Raw genomic sequence first — 22,108 nt, forward strand, 5'->3', positions numbered from 1 at the left:
AAAAAGTGATAGATTGGTTGCTGTGATCCATAGAATGTATTATGCAAATGTCCTTGGATCATCAAGTCATTAAACAATACGATGAATTTGTCATTAAAAACTGAATACACATGGAACACACACTTATTCAGTCCTTGACAAGTTAAGTGGATGTTTTAAATCACCTCTGACACCTTTTTTGTTGTTGTTGACATTTGTGTGTCAGTGATGTTGTGGGAAGGGTGTCACAGGGCAGAGTGATAAAGCGTGCTTGTGTCTATAATGAGGGGAGTGAAAGGCCTGTGGTGAAATGGAAGTGCATGTTGTCTCCTGTTGGATCTGAGACTCAAACCCCATGATTAATGAGCCAGGCAGATTTCTGTATGTGTGAGAGAGGACGAGAATGATAGAATATTGACAAAGAGGGCAGTAATCATTGACTACATTTTACTAAGTGTGTTCGTTCAGTGCAAACTAGGTTCAAGAGGCATTGCAATGGAAGAAAATGGTTTTACACACCATTGCTCTGTGTGTGTGTGTGTGTGTGTGTGTGTGAGAGAGTTCACATGGTTTTGGGCTCTCTCCTTCTTGAGGCATGATATTAGAGAGATTTAGAGAGATCTTGAGGTAATATTTTATAATATGCTTTGATTTCATTAGCTACCTGATCTTTGTACCTAACTCTGAAATGCACCACTTCAGGGCTAGCTATCTTAACACAGTGGTTCCTCTGAAAAATAACATTTGCTCAAGAAAAGGGTTGTGTCATGATGCTGGCTTTCAATGGCCTCATCACAGGAAACCCAGTTTAGTGTGGTGTTTCAATGATTGGTCGATGCAGACTTCATACTCTGGAGGAGAGTTAGAAGATCATTGACTTTTGATGAATCTCCGACCCCTCCCTCTAACACCTCATCTCATGCGTACACACAGTCTCCACCTGTTGTCTCGTGGTGAGTGGTACCTTATTGGGGAAAACATAGATGAGGATGTCTCAGACTCGGCATTGCTTCTAGAGCTCTCAGAGACAGTCAGTAAACTCGGTTAAAATAGCTCAGTCAGTAGAGTTCAACAATAGAGAACACATCTTACCTGCTGCCCTGCATATCAGCCTCTCTTAGACATTTTAAGGTAAGACTCCTTTCCACCAACTGGTTCCACTTCAGTCATTAATATACAGTATTATGAAGCAAAATTACTAAGTTTAATCCATGAGTGTTTTCAACTTGCGATGTTCTAAAGTTCCAACTAAAACAGTAACATCTTGTTTGTGGCGCACTGAACTTCGTTTGTTTGTTGGGTTAAAGTTGCACTTTGCCTGTGACTGTATTTTTCTGTTTTCCAGTCATCTCATTTGCATGGTGTCTTTTCGTTAGATTTTTGTGCCAGTTATTAATACAGCATAATGTCACAACGGTCTGTAACAGGCATCGTCATCTAGATTCAGCCGCAGGCCAATTTCTTTCTTGAGGGGATGGTCAGGGGCCCGGAGCATAATAATAATTTGTGGACTGCAAATTGACAGCAAGAAGCCCAAACACACTGTATAATATTTGACTACAACAATAATTTCAAACTCCGTTTACATTTGTATATGATCACATGTATCTCTCTCTTATGGGAATACTTGGGAACAGATTCCCAAAATTTTAAATCACTTTGAGCAAAAAATTGCTCAGAACTTGGCCTGCGGGTGAATACATTTTTGTTCACCCCCCCAAGTTTTGTCAGCAATTCTCTATATTTTCTTGTAAATGTCCCCCAGATGGCGAACCCTTGTCTTTTAACATCATACAGTCTATGATGTCTTTTCTACAGGTGTCTGAATGTGGTGTTGTTGAAGGATGCTTCATGGTAGACACATCTCTTCCTGTATCTCCTAACTCTGGTCATTTCTGGGAATGATGTCAACCACACCTGCTGTTGGATTGTGCATCTTTACCTTGGTGTGAACCGTGGGTGTAGATTCAGGGGTCTGTAGTGCTGTTAGAAGCCGGTGACGTGTTCTACTATAGGGAGATATTCACTAACGGTAATAAATCAGTCTGAACAAGAAAGAACGGAAGCTGCTGTGAAGGCTGCTTTGACTTTCTCATGCCACAGCTAAACAGCTTTTAATCCCTCTCAGAATACATACGTGTGTGTGTGTGTGTGTGTGTGTGTGATCCTGTACCCGCTGCAGGTGTGTGTTAGTGCAGAGGGCACTAGGTGGGGCGCTGCTTCAGAAAGCAAGCTGCTACAGGACCAAGGCGTGTTTCGCCTTGCCTCTATCTAAATAGATTTCAGGAGGATCTTTTGTTGGTTAAAATGTTTTGTTTCGCCCATTTCATTGTTTGTGTAACGTGAGCGACGCAACATCAGACAGTGGAATTTGACTTAATTCATTCGGCAATGTGTGACTGACTCTTCTCTCACAAGTCTATAAGAAAAAAACAAATGATATGGAATTGCCAAACATACTATTTAAGTGTTGAATTGTTAATTTATGTTTAGACAACCATAAGCAATATATTTTAGACAGTCTTCCTGTAAAATCCAACCACATAAAAGAACATGTATTATTTCCCATCACCATAAGTTGTTAACGGGTGACTGTAGGTAACAATATTAGACTGCTCTCGCCAATGCATTTTCCAAGACACAGATGGGGAGAGGCAGTACATTTCACACAATACAGTTCCATCTCTTCATGTTGTTCTGTGGTTAATGGAATGTCACTGTATAGTCCTTGTATGGATGATTGTGATGCCAACACTCGATTGTGATGCTCCCTGTTCATAAGTAGAGCACCTCAACCATTCCTTGTCCTGGGACCCCCTCCCAGGCTAACTGGTGACCCCAGGGGCCACCATCATACGTCAGCAAAAATATATTTTTCAGGTCTAGTCTTATCATCAGGTGAATGATCATGGCAAGGAGAAGTAATCAACATTTTTAAAATGACTAGATTTCGTAGATTAGTTTAAATTATTTTGACCTTCCCGGAAGAATCATTTTCAACTCTAATATATGTAATATTTCTAGCTAATTGATTAACTCAACACATTTTGCTAACAGCAGCTGGTTAATGGGCCATGTGTTGGCAAAAATTTATATCCAAGTCAAGAAAGCTTACCAGCAGCTAGTGGCACTTTCTGCACTGGTAGCCTGTTCTGCACTGGTAGCCTGTTCTGCACTGGTAGCCTGTTCGCGGGTGCTGTTTCAAAGCCCATGTCAGATACTCCAGTGAGTGTAATTGGCTCCAATGAGTGTAATTTGATCAATATGAGGAGATGAGATATAAAGTTGACATCATTATGAAGAAATTCTATTTTTATAGGAATAACATTCAAAATGTGTTTATTCTGTTACTTACGATACTTTAAAAAAAAGAATACCTAAATAAAATTGTGGGTTTTGGGACCACCAGTTGAATACCCCTGCTATCAGAGTGCGCTCTGGGCCTTCTTAGAAACTCTGAGCGTTCAGAGTGCACACTGGACACTCTGGCTGAGGAGTAGGGTTGATCCGAGCGTTCTAACCTCACAACTGCAGTCAAGCACCCAAGCTAACTGGCTGAAGTTGGCTAGCTTGCTACTTCCAGACACAAATGTGAGAACACCTCACTAAACATTTTACTCTCCCTAGCAGACCTGGTTAGTGTTCATGTTATAAAGAGGGTTAGTGACTGAACTGTGTTACTGGCAACAATTTAATTCCGTTTAAAAAAACATTTTTTGCAGATGTTTACTGTTCATCTTTTACAACAACGGAGTTTAGGGCTTCTGTTAATTGCTCAATTATTCTGCGCTCTGGTACTCTCAACCCAGAGTGCTCTGAAATCAGAGTAGATTGCCAGGGTGAATTTACAAATACACCTGATTTATCTCAATGGGACTGGCCTTGTTCAATGAAGTCTAAATATATACACAAATAAAAATACATGAACTATTGCCAGAATATGCAATATCTTAGTATTTAGCAACTTTTCAGTATTGTACTGTAGAAGTTCTTGATGGAGTAGTTATAGTTAAAAATGGCCTACTCCCAAAATATTCTGAATTTGCTTCTGATACACTTTTTTTTGTTATTATGAACCATGAACATTTGCATGGTTGCCGTCCTGGTGTGGCCCCTCAGATACAAATATATGTGTTGTGGCTGTCAGGTGTGTGAGGGGGGTGAATATCACCTGTTGGTTGGCACAACCCAGTGTCCAGTGGATTTGTTTATCTCCCATCAGGAGAATTCACAAACACTCTATTGATCAGCACCCACCTAAACAGCACAGCATTATAGCCCACTAGTTTCCTGCTCCATTTACATGTCTTTCCCCTGGGTGTTTGAACAACATACACAACAGATTGCTTGTACCGTTAAGTTGAATTCCTCATCGCCGGACACACACCTCAGTGTGTGTGTGGCAATTTGCAAATGACCAGAGACAGTTTTATTTTTTTTTCCACAGCTGTCTGAAGAATGATTTGCATCTCTTTTGGAATCAGTGAAAACGAATAAAGAACTGTGTGTTTCTCTTTTTTTGTTATGCTTTTTGTTTGTCGGTGAATGCCTAAGTTAATAAACAATCTGAGCCAGCACTAAATGTGTACGTAACAGTGCTTAAATAAATAACCTTAACTGTGGAAAAATAACCATATTAGTCAATTCAGTAGGATTCATTCTCTCAAATCCTCTATTTAATTATTCAATTAAAGTAAGCACATTTTGGATTCAGTGCCATGTCTTTTTTTATTTTATATTATGGTTGTTTTTTAAGATTTCCACATATTATATAGGTGTATTCCAGGGGCAGACTGGGACCAGAAATCGTCCCTGGCATTTAACACACTGGACCAGTTTTTTTTTTCTTCTTTGAGGCCCCCACACCGGCCCAGCAGATAATGCACCGTATCAGATATTTATGTAGTTGGTGCTGTATATTTAAGCAATAAGGCATGAGAGGGTGTGGTGTATATGGCCAATATTTTCAGGGCTAAGGGCTGTTCTTAGGCCCGACACAATGCCATGTTGGCCATATATCTAACCCCAGAGGAGCCTTAATGCTATTATAAATTGGTTACCAACGTAATTAGATTAGTAAAAATAAAATGTTAGTCATACCTGTGGCATATGGTCTGATACACCACGTGTTCATCCAATCAGCATTCAGGGCTCTAACCACCCGGTTTATAATAACTAACTTGACATTTTTTTTGTTTTCAATTGTACAAAAAGACTGCCAGATTGCAAGATCGTAATTTTGATGACTCATGGTAAGCCTACTGTACATGGTAAGCTAGTGCACACCAAGTTGTACTTCACGTTTTTAGTATGGAAAACATCTGAGGATTTTTCTGCACTATTCAGAACATATTGACACAATTACATTTTTTATTTGAATAATAATCTAATTTCCTCAATTACACGTGGAAAAACATATTTGCGTGAACAGTATCAAGCCAACAGCTTCTCCCTGGTTTTAGCTTGTGGCTATCACTGTCTAGCTGACTAGCTTTAGGATATTTTCTAGCCCATACCAGTGACAAACTTAGTTATGGTATTGATACGTCAGTACACAAACTAAATCTAGCTCACTTTATTTTGCCTGTTTAGAAAGAAATGGCCACAAATTCATTCAGAAACGGAGGAAGATGATAGCTAGCTATAGCAAGCTAATGTTAGCCGATGCCTCTTCAACAAGAAGCAACTGTGACAACATTGATCCTAAGATGATAAAAAAAGAGAATTCCCACTGAACAAAATCCACAATCCATCCCTCCAAAGAAAGCATGTCTTCTCCAAAAGAAGCACCACAGACACCATCCAATGGGTCATCCACACACACCGAGAGCCCAAGTGCAGACTGCCAAAAACACAACTCTTGCGGCAAGCTACAGAAATAAACTTTGAGCAAAATCCACAATCCACTCTTTTAAAGAGAACCTAGCTCCTTTTCTCCGGAATGCCATCAGATCCATGATCGAAAACAATGCCGACACGTTGCATTTCATTTTAGCCCGCCATCCCCACACACAGACACACATACAGGTTTGGCCCCAACCACAGCGCTCTATACAGAAACATTGACCTCTGTCTCAACCAAAACTACTCTTTCCCATAGTACAAGCCCATCTATAGTATGACAGCACCAGCAGTTAGATACTAACAGCTGGCAGACAAGATCATATGGTTACTTTAGCATATTTAGATGAGCTAAATGCCGTAGCTCTATAGCTAGCTAAAGTTAGCGTAGAGGGAGCTCTTTCACTTACCCGGTAAAGCCCTGATAATGCTCTCTCTTTTGGTGCTGCTGGCTGTTTGTGATACTTTATATGCCATGCTGTTGGTAATTATACCCAATTCCCCAACTCATTCTCACAAATGTAACCCACTTTTTACTAAGTGTTTTTCATGTGTGTAGCCATAGAGACATAACATATATTTGCATAGTAAGTGTTGCTACACCCTACTTACCCACCCTTTTTTGTAATTGTTATATGAAGCACTTGATGTGACGGGTGAGCATGGATTTTTATGTCCTCACTGTGTGATGCTGACCAGAGGGCATTGTGGGATTGTTAGAGCTGATTTGAGGAGAACCTCAAACCCAACGTTTTTAGAACAATACAGTATTATAAAATTGTATTTAATTTGGGAATGTTTTCTTGGGGTTCTCTAAGTTAGTATTATATGTTTTTCTGGCATTGAGAAATGGCTGCTACATGCCCTTTAAGGCCTCTTAAAGTATTTCCTCCTCAACTATTTAGACAGGCCCACTGGGATAAAAATGGACCAACCATCTGGCATTTGCCCGAAATGCCAGCTGGCCAGTCTGCCCCTGGTGTATTCAACTGGTAACACAAAAACTTCAGTTAGGCAAACTCTAAATAAGGATGAGGGTTAAGATTAAAGTTAGTTATAGTTCCAATGAGGTTAGGGAGAGGCATACAAGTTAACATTGGGTAAGCAAACGTCGCCATTCATTGCTCTGTCAGTTAAATATACCTCTATATCAGGGGTAGGCAACCCTGGTCCTGGTGTGCCGCTGGCATTTCTGTTTTTGATTCAACCAACCTAGAAGACCAGGTATGTTTTAATTTTTTTTGTCAATAACTGAACTGATAAATGAGCTCAGTTGGTCTGCTGTGGTGCCTAGTTGGAGAATGTTGCAGTACCTGGTACTCCAGGAACAGCATTGCCTACCCCTGTTCTACATTAACAGACAGAAAATGTCACACTGTAGAGTATTTCTTAGAGTGTAAATGTAGCTGGTAAGCTACAAGTGATTCATAGCCTATCTTTATCCATCATAGCTATCGCACCTCTATTTAAATATGGATTTGGACAGCATGTAAAATACCAGGAAACACATCTGAAAAATAATAATGTATTGTCACTGTAAATCTGTCCAAGACCATTTCACCAATTACAAAGTTTGTTCAACTGATAAGCAGTGCAAAAGAGTATATTATAAATCCAGAAAACAGACTATTTTAGGCTATAGATTAGACTCTAAATAAAAACTTGATCAGAGCAGAACTTTAAAAAAAAAATCTTTATTTAACTAGGCAATTCAGTTAAGAACAAATTCTTCTTTTCAGTGACGGCCTTGGGGCAGAACAACAGATTTTACCTTGTCAGCTCAGGGATTCGATCTTGCAACCTTTCGGTTACTATTCCAACGCTCTAACCACTAGGTTACCTGCAACCCCCTTTATCAAAATGAATTACCCTTCATTCCATCTTGGACAAAGCAAAAAAGAACACTTATCTCATCATGTGTTGAAAACAGACTTTTAGCCCTAAGTTTCCATAAAAGAGTGTTGATTCTTAAACCATCTTTATCTGTGCACACCCCTTTAAAGAACTGGATGATTGATTGGTTAATTGGGTTCCTTGTTGTCAATCCATAGCCTATGACCTTGTCTTGTTACTTAAGTTGCTCTCTGACTGCAGAGGCTTTGATGTTTGTTTAATGTAATTTATGTCGGTATCTTTCTGACATGTATGACAGTATATGCGTATGGCTGGCTTTGGCTCAGCCAAGTTTATCCAGTCCAAGGAGAAGAACCAGTTTTGTATCTCTCTCTCTCTCTCTCTCTCGCTCTTTCTCCCTTTTATAGTAGATTTTGCAATACTAAATGTGATATGGGGGGTTTTACACTCTTGGAGTTGAAGATATGATAAACTCTGATGCGTATGCACACACACCCTCTCTTTCGGTGAGATTAGATACATGTGTGTAAAGCAGTGTGGCCCGGTAAGCCCAAGCGATTTTAGACATGATCTGTGTATAAAGGAGCTAGTTAAGAACTCTGGGCCAAGCTGGATCCTAAAACGGCTAACACCTCGTATAATCTCACTCACTCACTCACTCTCTCACCTCCCGCAGTTCTCAATACTGAGACCAGCTCAGCTAGCCTTCTTTAGAATCACCTGTTGTGCAACTTACTGCACAAAGACATCTCCATGGCAACGCCTTAGAGCCATGGCCTGTCAGTCTATAAGGCCCTCAGCAAACAGGGATCTATATGGACACACACACACACACACACACACACAAACATCCTCTCTCTCAGCCACATATGCTCTGTGCACACATGGGTGCCCTAAAGTAGTCGTCCTGAATGGGGCTAGGATATAAAGTGTGTCGGGGCTAAAGGAAACAGCACATTGTGTGTGCCTGCCCCTTTTGAGAGAGGAGGGGGCAAGGGGGGGCTTTCTGCGAAAGGGGCCCTTCATACACATCCTTTCTTCCCCTTCTCTTGTTCTTTCTCTTTATTGGGGAGTATGTTTTGTCCTCCTCCCCCCCTCCTCTCTTTTCTGATAAATACCACAGTACCCTTCCGCTATCCACCACAATACATTGCCTGTTCCTAAGTTGGAGAGAGATGACAGAGCGAGAGAGAGAGGGATGAGAGAGGGATGAAAAGGCTGCTTTTTAACCTGCGTTTCTGAAAAGCAGAAGAAAGGAGCCACTGCACCAGAGCCAGAGTTCCTTTCTCTTCTCTTTTCTTTTCTCTCCTTTCTCTCTTTTTGTTAGAAGTGCAGTTGTGTCATCAGCCTATTTATATGTCTTATTTAGAAAGCCTCCTCAGAGAGAGAGGACACAGGGAACGCAGAGAGAGAGAGAGAGAGAGGACACAGGGAACGCAGAGAGAGAGAGAGAGAGAGAGAGAGAGAGAGGGAGAGAGAGAGAGAGAGAGAGAGAGGACACAGGGAACAGAGAGAGAGAGAGACACAGGGAACGCAGAGAGAGAGGACAGGGAGGAGAGAGAGGACACAGGGAACGCAGAGAGAGAGAGAGGACACAGGGAACGCAGAGAGAGAGAGAGAGAGAGGACACAGGGAACAGAGAGAGAGAGAGGACACAGGGAACGCAGAGAGAGAGAGAGAGGGAACGAGAGAGAGAGAGGACACAGGGAACGAGAGAGAGAGAGGAGGACACAGGGAACGCAGAGAGAGAGAGAGAGAGAGGACACAGGGAACGCAGAGAGAGAGAGAGAGGGACACAGGGAACGCAGAGAGAGAGAGAGAGGACACAGGGAACGAGAGAGAGAGACACAGGGAACGCAGAGAGAGAGAGAGAGGACACAGGGAACGCAGAGAGAGAGAGAGACACAGGGAACGCAGAGAGAGAGAGAGAGGACACAGGGAACGCAGAGAGAGAGAGAGAGAGAGAGAGAGAGGACACAGGGAACGAGAGAGAGAGAGAGAGAGAGAGGACAGGGAACGCAGAGAGAGAGAGAGAGAGAGAGGACACAGGGAACGCAGAGAGAGAGAGAGAGAGGACACAGGGAACGCAGAGAGAGAGAGAGAGAGGGAACGCAGAGAGAGAGAGAGAGGACACAGGGAACGCAGAGAGAGAGAGAGAGGGACACAGGGAACGCAGAGAGAGAGAGAGAGAGAGGACACAGGGAACAGGAGAGAGAGGACACAGAGAGAGAGAGAGAGAGAGAGGACACAGGGAACGCAGAGAGAGAGAGAGAGAGGACACAGGGAACGCAGAGAGAGAGAGAGAGGACACAGGGAACGCAGAGAGAGAGACACAGGGAACGCACGAGAGAGAGAGAGAGGACACAGGGAACGCAGAGAGAGAGAGAGGACACAGAGAGAGAGAGAGAGACACAGGGAACGCAGAGAGAGAGAGAGAGACACAGGGAACGCAGAGAGAGAGGACACAGGGAACGCAGAGAGAGAGAGGACACAGGGAACGCAGAGAGAGAGAGGAGGACACAGGGAACGCAGAGAGAGAGAGAGGAGGACACAGGGAACGCAGAGAGAGAGAGAGAGGGACACAGGGAAGAGAGAGAGAGACAGGGACACAGGGAACGAGAGAGAGAGAGAGACACAGGGAACGCAGAGAGAGAGAGGACACAGGGAACGAGAGAGAGAGAGAGACACAGGGAACGAGAGAGAGAGAGAGAGAGGACACAGGGAACGCAGAGAGAGAGAGAGGACACAGGGAACGAGAGAGAGAGAGGACACAGGGACACAGGGAGAGAGAGGACAGGGAACGCAGAGAGAGAGAGGACACAGGGAACAGGGAACGCAGAGAGAGAGAGAGGACACAGGGAACGCAGAGAGAGAGAGAGAGAGGACACAGGGAACGCAGAGAGAGAGAGAGAGGACACAGGGAACGCAGAGAGAGAGAGGGACACAGGGAACGCAGAGAGAGAGAGAGAGGACACAGGGAACGCAGAGAGAGAGAGAGACACAGGGAACGCAGAGAGAGAGAGGACACAGGGAACGCAGAGAGAGAGAGAGGACACAGGGAACGCAGAGAGAGAGAGAGAGGACACAGGGAACGCAGAGAGAGAGAGAGAGGACACAGGGAACGCAGAGAGAGAGAGGACACAGGGAACGCAGAGAGAGAGAGGACACAGGGAACGCAGAGAGAGAGAGAGGACACAGGGAACGAGAGAGAGAGAGAGAGAGGACACAGGAACGAGAGAGAGAGAGAGAGGACACAGGGGAACGCAGAGAGAGAGAGGACACAGGGAACGCAGAGAGAGAGAGAGAGAGGACACAGGGAACGGGAAGAGAGAGAGAGAGGGACACAGGGAACGCAGAGAGAGAGAGAGAGGACACAGGGAACGCAGAGAGAGAGAGAGAGGACACAGGGAACGCAGAGAGAGAGAGGACACAGGGAACACAGGGAACGCAGAGAGAGAGAGAGAGGACACAGGGAACGCAGAGAGAGAGAGAGGACACAGGGAACGCAGAGAGAGAGAGAGGACACAGGGAACAGAGAGAGAGAGACAGAGAGAGAGAGAGGACACAGGGAACGAGAGAGAGAGAGAGAGACACAGGGAACGAGAGAGAGAGAGGACACAGGGAACGAGAGAGAGAGAGGACACAGGGAACGCAGAGAGAGAGAGACACAGGGAACGAGAGAGACACAGGGAACGAGAGAGAGAGAGGACACAGGGAACGCAGAGAGAGAGAGAGACACAGGGAACGCAGAGAGAGAGAGAGACACAGGGAGACGAGAGAGAGAGAGAGACACAGGGAACGCAGAGAGAGAGAGAGAGAGAGAGGGGAACGAGAGAGAGAGAGAGGACACAGGGAACGCAGAGAGAGAGAGAGAGAGACAGGGACACAGGGAACGCAGAGAGAGAGAGGACACAGGGAACGCAGAGAGAGAGAGACACAGGGAACGAGAGAGAGAGAGGACACAGGGAACGCAGAGAGAGAGAGAGGACACAGGGAACGAGAGAGAGAGAGAGAGACACAGGGAACGAGAGAGAGAGAGAGACACAGGGAACGCAGAGAGAGAGAGACAGGACACAGGGAACGAGAGAGAGAGAGAGAGGACACAGGGAACGCAGAGAGAGAGAGAGAGGACACAGGGAACGCAGAGAGAGAGAGAGGACACAGGGAACGAGAGAGAGAGAGAGGACACAGGGAACGCAGAGAGAGAGAGAGAGGACACAGGGAACGCAGAGAGAGAGAGAGGACACAGGGAACGAGAGAGAGAGAGAGAGGACACAGGGAACGCAGAGAGAGAGAGAGACACAGGGAACGCAGAGAGAGAGAGAGACACAGGGAACGCAGAGAGAGAGAGAGACACAGGGAACGAGAGAGAGAGAGACACAGGGAACGAGAGAGAGAGGGGACACAGGGAACGAGAGAGAGAGAGGACACAGGGAACGCAGAGAGAGAGAGAGAGGACACAGGGAACAGAGAGAGAGGACACAGGGAACGCAGAGAGAGAGAGAGGACACAGGGAACGCAGAGAGAGAGAGAGAGACAGGGAACAGAGAGAGAGAGAGAGAGGACACAGGGAGAGAGAGAGAGAGACACAGGGAACGCAGAGAGAGAGAGGACACAGGGAACGCAGAGAGAGAGAGAGACACAGGGAACGAGAGAGAGAGAGAGAGAGAGGGAGGGAACGAGAGAGAGAGAGGACACAGGGAACGAGAGAGAGAGAGACACAGGGAACGCAGAGAGAGAGAGGGAACGCAGAGAGAGAGAGGACACAGGGAACGAGAGAGAGAGAGGAGACAGAGAGAGAGAGAGAGAGGACACAGGGAACGAGAGAGAGAGAGACACAGGGAACGAGAGAGAGAGAGAGAGGACACAGGGAACGAGAGAGAGAGAGAGAGAGACACAGGGAACGAGAGAGAGAGAGAGAGAGGGACACAGGGAACGCAGAGAGAGAGACACAGGGAACGAGAGAGGAGAGGACACAGGGAACGCAGAGAGAGAGAGAGAGAGGACACAGGGAACACAGGAGAGAGAGAGAGAGAGAGAGAGACACAGGGAACGAGAGAGAGAGAGAGGACACAGGGAACGCAGAGAGAGAGAGAGACACAGGGAACGCAGAGAGAGAGAGAGAGGACACAGGGAACGCAGAGAGAGAGAGGGACACAGGGAACGAGAGAGAGAGAGAGAGACACACAGGGAACGAGAGAGAGAGAGGACACAGGGAACGCAGAGAGAGAGAGAGAGACACAGGGAACGCAGAGAGAGAGAGAGAGGACAGGGAACGAGAGAGAGAGAGAGAGAGACACAGGGAACGCAGAGAGAGAGAGAGAGAGGACACAGGGAACGCAGAGAGAGAGAGAGAGACACAGGGAACGAGAGAGAGAGAGAGAGGACACAGGGAACGCAGAGAGAGAGAGAGGACACAGGGAACGAGAGAGAGAGAGAGAGAGAGAGAGGACAGGGAACGCAGAGAGAGAGAGAGAGAGAGGACAGGGAACGAGAGAGAGAGAGAGAGAGAGAGACACAGGGAACGAGAGAGAGAGAGGAACGAACACAGGGAACGAGAGAGAGAGAGACAGGACACAGGGAACGAGAGAGAGAGAGAGAGAGAGAGGACACAGGGAACGCAGAGAGAGAGAGACACAGGGAACGCAGAGAGAGAGAGAGGACACAGGGAACGCAGAGAGAGAGAGAGAGAGGACACAGGGAACGAGAGAGAGAGAGAGAGGACACAGGGAACGCAGAGAGAGAGAGAGAGAGACACAGGGAACGCAGAGAGAGAGAGACACAGGGAACGAGAGAGAGAGAGAGACACAGGGAACGGAGAGAGAGAGAGAGAGACACAGGGAACGAGAGAGAGAGAGAGAGACACAGGGAACGCAGAGAGAGAGAGAGAGGACACAGGGAACGCAGAGAGAGAGAGAGACACAGGGAACGCAGAGAGAGAGAGAGACACAGGAATACAGGGAGGACACAGGGAACGAGAGAGAGAGGACACAGGGAACGAGAGAGAGAGAGAGAGGACAGGGAGAGAGAGAGAGGACACAGGGAACGCAGAGAGAGAGAGAGACACAGGGAACGCAGAGAGAGAGAGAGAGGACACAGGGAACGCAGAGAGAGAGACACAGGGAACAGAGAGAGAGAGAGAGAGAGAGGGAACGAGAGAGAGGACACAGGGAACGCAGAGAGAGAGAGAGAGAGAGAGACACAGGGAACGAGAGAGAGAGAGAGGACACAGGGAACGCAGAGAGAGAGAGAGAGACACAGGGAACGCAGAGAGAGAGAGGACACAGGAACGCAGAGAGAGAGAGAGAGAGACACAGGGAACGAGAGAGAGAGAGAGAGGACACAGGGAACGCAGAGAGAGAGAGAGAGAGAGAGAGAGACAGGGAACAGAGAGAGAGAGAGAGAGAGGAACACAGGGAACGAGAGAGAGAGAGAGAGGACACAGGAACGCAGAGAGAGAGAGAGACACAGGGAACGCAGAGAGAGAGAGGACACAGGGAACGAGAGAGAGAGAGAGACACAGGGAACGAGAGAGAGAGAGAGAGGACAGGGAACGAGAGAGAGAGAGGACACAGGGAACGCAGAGAGAGAGAGAGAGACAGAGGGAACACAGGAACGAGAGAGAGAGGAGACAGGGAACGAGAGAGAGAGAGGACACAGAACGAGAGAGAGAGACACAGGGAACGCAGAGAGAGAGAGAGAACGGAGAGAGAGAGAGACACAGAGAAGAGAGAGAGAGGACACAGGGAACGCAGAGAGAGAGAGACACAGGGAACGCAGAGAGAGAGAGACACAGGGAACGAGAGAGAGAGAGAGACAGGGAACGAGAGAGAGAGAGGACACAGGGAACGCAGAGAGAGAGAGAGAGACACAGGGAACGCAGAGAGAGAGAGAGAGGACACAGGGAACGCAGAGAGAGAGAGAGAGGGACACAGGGAACGAGAGAGAGAGAGAGAGGACACAGGGAACGCAGAGAGAGAGAGAGGGAACGAGAGAGGGAGAGAGACACAGGGAACGAGAGAGAGAGAGAGACACAGGGAACGAGAGAGAGAGAGAGAGGAACGAGAGGAGAGAGGACACAGAGAGAGAGAGAGACACAGGGAACGAGAGAGAGAGAGAGACACAGGGAACGCAGAGAGAGAGAGAGACACAGGGAACGAGAGAGAGAGAGAGAGAGGACACAGGGAACGCAGAGAGAGAGGACACAGGGAACGAGAGAGAGAGAGAGACAGAGGAACGCAGAGAGAGAGAGAGAGACACAGGGAACGAGAGAGAGAGAGAGAGAGGACACAGGGAACGAGAGAGAGAGAGACACAGGGAAGAGAGAGAGAGACACAGGGAACGAGAGAGAGAGAGAGACACAGGGAACGAGAGAGAGAGAGAGAGGACACAGGGAACGAGAGAGAGAGAGAGACACAGGGAACGCAGAGAGAGAGAGGACACAGGAACGAGAGAGAGAGAGAGGACACAGGGAACGAGAGAGAGAGAGGACACAGGGAACGCAGAGAGAGAGGACACAGGGAACGCAGAGAGAGAGAGAGGACACAGGGAACGAGAGAGAGAGAGACAGGGGACAGAGAGAGAGAGGAGAGAGAGAGAGAGAGAGGGAACGAGAGAGAGAGGAGAGACACAGGGAACGAGAGAGAGAGAGGAACACAGAGAGAGAGAGAGAGGACAGGGAACGAGAGAGAGAGAGAGAGAGACACAGGGAACGCAGAGAGAGAGAGAGGACACAGGGAACGCAGAGAGAGAGAGAGAGAGAGACACAGGGAACAGAGAGAGAGAGAGAGACACAGGGAACGCAGAGAGAGAGAGAGAGAGGACACAGGGAACGCAGAGAGAGAGAGAGAGACACAGGGAACAGAGAGAGAGAGAGAGGACACAGGGAACGAGAGAGAGAGAGAGAGGACACAGGGAACACAGAGAGAGAGAGAGGACACAGGGAACGCAGAGAGAGAGAGAGGGACACAGGGAACGCAGAGAGAGAGAGAGAGAGACACAGGGAACGCAGAGAGAGAGAGAGAGAGAGACACAGGGAACGAGAGAGAGAGAGACACAGGGAACGAGAGAGAGAGAGAGACACAGGGAACGAGAGAGAGAGGACACAGGGAACGAGAGAGAGAGAGAGAGAGAGGGACACAGGGAACGAGAGAGAGAGAGAGGACAGGGAACGAGAGAGAGAGAGAGAGAGGACACAGGGAACGCAGAGAGAGAGAGAGAGGACACAGGGAACGCAGAGAGAGAGAGACACAGGGAACGGGAGAGAGAGAGAGAGACACAGGGAACGGACAGAGGAAACAGAGAGAGAGACACAGGGAACGAGAGAGAGAGAGAGAGGACACAGGGAACGCAGAGAGAGAGAGAGGACACAGGGAACGGGAGAGAGAGAGAGAGAGACACAGGGAACGAGAGAGAGAGAGAGAGACACAGGGAACGAGAGAGAGAGGACACAGGGAACAGAGAGAGAGAGGACACAGGGAACGCAGAGAGAGAGAGAGGACACAGGGAACGCAGAGAGAGAGAGAGGGGAACAGAGGAGAGAGACACAGGGAACGAGAGAGAGAGGACACAGGGAACGAGAGAGAGAGACACAGGGAACGAGAGAGAGAGAGAGACACAGGGAACAGAGAGAGAGAGAGAGAGGGAGAGAGAGAGAGGGAACACAGAGAAGAGAGAGAGACACAGGGAACGAGGGAACGCAGAGAGAGAGAGGACACAGGGAACGAGAGAGAGAGAGAGAGGACACAGGGAACGAGAGAGAGAGAGACACAGGGAACGCAGAGAGAGAGGACAGAGGGAACGAGAGAGAGAGAGAGGACACAGGGAACGAGAGAGAGAGAGGGACACAGGGAACACAGGGAGAGAGAGAGAGGAGAGGAGAGGACACAGGGAACGCAGAGAGAGAGAGAGGACAGGGGAACGCAGAGAGAGAGAGGACACAGGGAACGCAGAGAGAGAGAGAGACAGGAGGAACGAGAGAGAGAGAGAGACACAGGGAACACAGAGAGAGAGAGGACAGGGAACAGAGAGAGAGAGAGAGAGACAGGGAACGCAGAGAGAGAGAGAGAGACAGGGAACGGAGAGAGAGAGAGAGAGGACACAGGGAACGAGAGAGAGAGAGACACAGGGAACGAGAGAGAGAGAGAGGACACAGGGAACGCAGAGAGAGAGAGAGAGACACAGGGAACGCAGAGAGAGAGAGAGGACACAGGGAACGCAGAGAGAGAGAGGACACAGGGAACGCAGAGAGAGAGAGAGGACACAGGGAACGCAGAGAGAGAGAGGACACACAGGGAACGCAGAGAGAGAGAGAGAGGACACAGGGAACGCAGAGAGAGAGAGAGAGAGAGACAGAGGGACACAGGAGAGAGAGAGAGAAGAGAGAGAGAGAGAGAGAGAGAGAGGAACAGAGAGAGAGAGAGAGAGAGAGGACACAGGGAACGAGAGAGAGAGAGAGAGAGAGAGGACACAGGGAACGAGAGAGAGAGAGAGAAGAGAACACAGGGAACGAGAGAGAGAGAGGACACAGGGAACGCAGAGAGAGAGAGAGACACAGGGAACGCAGAGAGAGAGAGAGGACACAGGGAACGGAGAGAGAGAGAGAGACACAGGGAACGAGAGAGAGAGAGACACAGGGAACAGAGAGAGAGAGAGAGACACAGGGAACGCAGAGAGAGAGGACACAGGGAACGCAGAGAGAGAGAGAGACACAGGGAACGCAGAGAGAGAGAGAGACACAGGGAACGAGAGAGAGAGAGAGACACAGGGAACGCAGAGAGAGAGAGAGAGACAGGGAACAGAGAGAGAGAGAGAGAGGGAGAGAGAGAGAGAGAGGACACAGGGAACGCAGAGAGAGAGAGAGAGGACACAGGGAACGCAGAGAGAGAGAGAGGACACAGGGAACGCAGAGAGAGAGGAGAGACACAGGGAACGCAGAGAGAGAGAGGACACAGGAATGCAGAGGGAACACAGGAGAGAGAGAGAGAGAGAGAGACACAGGGAACAGAGAGAGAGAGAGAGGGACACAGGAGAGAGAGAGAGAGAGGACACAGGGAACGCAGAGAGAGAGAGAGAGGACACAGGGAACGCAGAGAGAGAGAGAGGACACAGGGAACGCAGAGAGAGAGAGAGAGGACACAGGGAACGCAGAGAGAGAGAGACACAGGGAACGCAGAGAGAGAGAGAGAGGACACAGGGAACGCAGAGAGAGAGAGAGACACAGGGAACGCAGAGGAGAGACGAGAGAGAGAGAGAGAGAGGACACAGGGAACGAGAGAGAGAGAGAGAGAGGACACAGGGAACGCAGAGAGAGAGAGAGAGGACAGGGAACGCAGAGAGAGAGAGAGAGGGAATGCAGAGAGAGAGGGAACAGGGAACGAGAGAGAGAGAGAGGACACAGGGAACGCAGAGAGAGAGAGAGAGAGGACACAGGGAACGAGAGAGAGAGAGAGGACACAGGGAACGCAGAGAGAGAGAGAGAGGACACAGGGAACGCAGAGAGAGAGAGAGAGAGGACACAGGGAACGCAGAGAGAGAGAGAGAGAGAGAGAGAGAGAGAGGACACAGGGAACGAGAGAGAGAGAGAGGACAGGGAACGGAGAGAGAGAGAGAGGAGAGACAGGGAACGAGAGAGAGAGAGAGAGACACAGGGAACAGAGGAGAGAGAGAGAGGACACAGGGAACGAGAGAGAGAGAGGACACAGGGAACAGAGAGAGAGAGAGAGAGAGAGAGAGAGGGACACAGGGAGAGAGAGAGAGAGGACACAGGGAACGAGAGAGAGAGAGAGAGGACACAGGGAACGGAGAGAGAGAGAGAGAGAGAGACACAGGGAACGAGAGAGAGAGAGAGAGACACAGGGAACGAGAGAGAGAGAGAGACACAGGGAACGAGAGAGAGAGAGAGAGACACAGGGAACGAGAGAGAGAGAGAGAGGACACAGGGAACGAGAGAGAGAGAGAGAGACACAGGGAACGGAGAGAGAGAGAGAGAGGACACAGGGAACGGAGAGAGAGAGAGAGAGACACAGGACACAGGGAGAGAGAGAGAGAGGACACAGGGAACGAGAGAGAGAGAGAGAGAGAGGACACAGGGAACGAGAGAGAGAGAGAGAGAGAGACACAGGGAACAGAGAGAGAGAGAGAGAGACAGGGAACGAGAGAGAGAGAGAGAGAGGACACAGGGAACGGAGAGAGAGAGAGAGAGAGAGAGGACACAGGGAACGAGAGAGAGAGAGAGAGACACAGGGAACGGAGAGAGAGAGAGAGGACACAGGGAACGGAGAGAGAGAGAGAGGACACAGGGAACGGAGAGAGAGAGAGAGGACACAGGGAACGGAGAGAGAGAGAGAGGACACAGGGAACGGAGAGAGAGAGAGAGGACACAGGGAACGGAGAGAGAGAGACAGAGGGAACAGAGAGAGAAGAGGAGAGAGAGAGAGAGAGGACACAGGGAACGGAGAGAGAGAGAGAGGACACAGGGAACGGAGAGAGAGAGAGAGAGGACACAGGGAACGGAGAGAGAGAGAGAGAGGACACAGGGAACGGAGAGAGAGAGAGAGGACACAGGGAACGGAGAGAGAGAGAGAGACACAGGGAACGGAGAGAGAGAGAGAGAGAGGACAGGGAACGAGAGAGAGAGAGAGAGAGGACACAGGGAACGCAGAGAGAGAGAGAGAGGACACAGGGAACGCAGAGAGAGAGAGAGAGAGACACAGGGAACGAGAACAGAGAGAGAGGACACAGGGAACGGAGAGAGAGAGAGGACACAGGGAACGGAGAGAGAGAGAGAGAGGACCAGGACACAGAGAGAGACGAGGACACAGGAGAGAGAGAGAGAGGACACACAGGGAACGGAGAGAGAGAGAGAGAGAACGGAGAGAGAGATTTACACAGGGAACGGAGAGAGAGAGAGACACAGGGAACGGAGAGAGAGAGAGAGACACAGGGAACGAGAGAGAGAGAGAGAGGACACAGGGAACGGAGAGAGAGAGAGAGAGAGGACACAGGGACACACGGAGAGAGAGAGAGAGGACACAGGGAACGCAGAGAGAGAGAGAGAGAGGACACAGAGAGAGAGAGAGAGAGAGGACACAGGGAACGGACAGAGAGAGAGAGAGAGGAACGAAGAGAGAGAGAGAGGGACACAGGGAACGAGAGAGAGAGAGAGACACAGGAACGAGAGAGAGAGAGGACACAGGAACGGAGAGAGAGAGAGGGAGGACACAGGGAACGCAGAGAGAGAGAGAGGGACACAGAGAGAGAGAGAGGACACAGGAACGAGAGAGAGAGAGAGAGACACAGGGAACGAGAGAGAGAGAGAGAGACACAGGGAACAGAGAGAGAGAGAGAGAGAGAGGACACAGGGAACGCAGAGAGAGAGAGAGAGGAGGGAACAGAGAGAGAGAGAGAGACACACAGGGAACGAGAGAGAGAGAGGAGAGGACAGGGAACGAGAGAGAGAGAGAGAGAGAGAGAGAGAGGACACAGGGAACGCAGAGAGAGAGAGAGAGGACACAGGGAACGAGAGAGAGAGAGAGACACAGGGAACGAGAGAGAGAGGACACAGGGAACGCAGAGAGAGAGACACAGGGAACGAGAGAGGGAACGAGAGAGAGAACGCAGAGAGAGACACAGGGAACGGAGAAGAGAGAGAGGACACAGGGAACGCAGAGAGAGAGACAGGACACAGGAGAACGAGAGACAGGGAGAGAGAGAGGACACAGGGAACGCAGAGAGAGAGAGAGAGGACACAGGGAACGAGAGAGAGAGAGAGAGACACAGGGAAGAGCAGAGAGAGAGAGAGGGACACAGGGAACGAGAGAGAGAGAGAGAGACACAGGGAACGCAGAGAGAGAGAGAGACACAGGGAACAGGAGAGAGAGAGAGGACACAGGGAACGAGAGAGAGAGAGAGACACAGGGAACGCAGAGAGAGAGAGAGAGAGGACACAGGGAACGAGAGAGAGGACACAGGAGAGAGAGAGAGAGACACAGGGAACAGCGAGAGAGAGAGAGGACACAGGGAACAGAGAGAGAGAGAGAGAGAGGACAGGGAACGCAGAGAGAGAGAGAGAGGACACAGGGAACGGAGAGAGAGAGAGAGGAACAGGAACGAGAGAGAGAGGACACAGGGAACAGAGGAGAGAGACACAGGGAACGGAGAGAGAGAGAGAGGACACAGGGAACGCAGAGAGAGAGAGAGGACACAGGGAACGCAGAGAGAGAGAGAGGACACAGGGAACGCAGAGAGAGAGAGAGACACAGGGAACGCAGAGAGAGAGAGAGGACACAGGGAACGCAGAGAGAGAGAGGACACAGGGAACGCAGAGAGAGGACACAGGAACGAGAGAGAGAGGACACAGGGAACGCAGAGAGAGAGAGAGAGGACACAGGGAACGCAGAGAGAGAGAGAGAGAGGGACACAGGGAACGCAGAGAGAGAGAGGACACAGGGAACGCAGAGAGAGAGACACAGGGAACGCAGAGAGAGAGAGACACAGGGAACGAGAGAGAGAGAGAGAGAGGACACAGGGAACGAGAGAGAGAGAGAGGGACACAGGGAACGAGAGAGAGAGAGGACACAGGGAACGCAGAGAGAGAGAGAGAGACAGGGAACGGAGAGAGAGAGAGAGGACACAGGGAACGGAGAGAGAGAGACACAGGAACAGGGAACGAGAGAGAGAGAGAGACACAGGGAACGCAGAGAGAGAGAGAGGACACAGGGAACGGAGAGAGAGAGAGAGGACACAGGGAACGGAGAGAGAGAGAGGACACAGGGAACGAGAGAGAGAGAGAGGACACAGGGAACGCAGAGAGAGAGAGAGGAGGACACAGGGAACGCAGAGAGAGAGAGACACAGGGAACGAGAGAGAGAGAGAGACACAGGGAACGCAGAGAGAGAGAGGACACAGGGAACGCAGAGAGAGAGGAGGAGGGAACGAGAGAGAGAGAGAGGACACAGGGAACGCAGAGAGAGAGAGAGAGAGAGAGGACACAGGGAACGCAGAGAGAGAGAGGACACAGGGAACGCAGAGAGAGAGAGGACACAGGGAACGAGAGAGAGAGAGACACAGGGAACGCAGAGAGAGAGAGAGAGAGAGGACACAGGGAACGCAGAGAGAGAGAGAGAGAGGACACAGGGAACGCAGAGAGAGAGAGGACACAGGGAACGAGAGAGAGAGAGACACAGGGAACGCAGAGAGAGAGAGAGGGAGAGAGAGAGAGGGAACGCAGAGAGAGAGAGGACACAGGGAACGCAGAGAGAGAGAGAGACAGGGAACACAGAGAGAGAGAGAGAGAGAGAGAGAGGACACAGGGAACGAGAGAGAGAGGACACAGAGAGAGAGAGGACACAGGAACAGAGAGAGAGAGAGAGGAGGACACAGGGAACGGAGAGAGAGAGAGAGAGGACACAGGGAACGGAGAGAGAGAGAGGAC

At 49.4% G+C, this 22,108-nt stretch overlaps 1 protein-coding gene across 2 annotated transcripts in view; it reads left to right on the top strand.

The window, feature by feature from the left end:
• Nucleotides 1-22,108, top strand: part of LOC112218252 (transcription factor SOX-13-like) — a 59,892-nt gene that overhangs the window by 7,483 nt on the left and 30,301 nt on the right. The window contains exon 1 of one of the 2 annotated variants that reach the window (XM_042296375.1): nt 908-1,110. The exons of the other annotated variant lie outside the window; for it this stretch is intronic. The gene's annotated coding sequence lies outside the window, so the exon portion shown is untranslated. Of the gene's footprint in view, nt 1-907; nt 1,111-22,108 lie in introns of those variants that run through there. 2 annotated transcript variants of the gene reach the window in all.

Source organism: Oncorhynchus tshawytscha, linkage group LG02, assembly GCF_018296145.1.
Source record: "Oncorhynchus tshawytscha isolate Ot180627B linkage group LG02, Otsh_v2.0, whole genome shotgun sequence".
Lineage (NCBI taxonomy): Eukaryota > Metazoa > Chordata > Actinopteri > Salmoniformes > Salmonidae > Oncorhynchus > Oncorhynchus tshawytscha.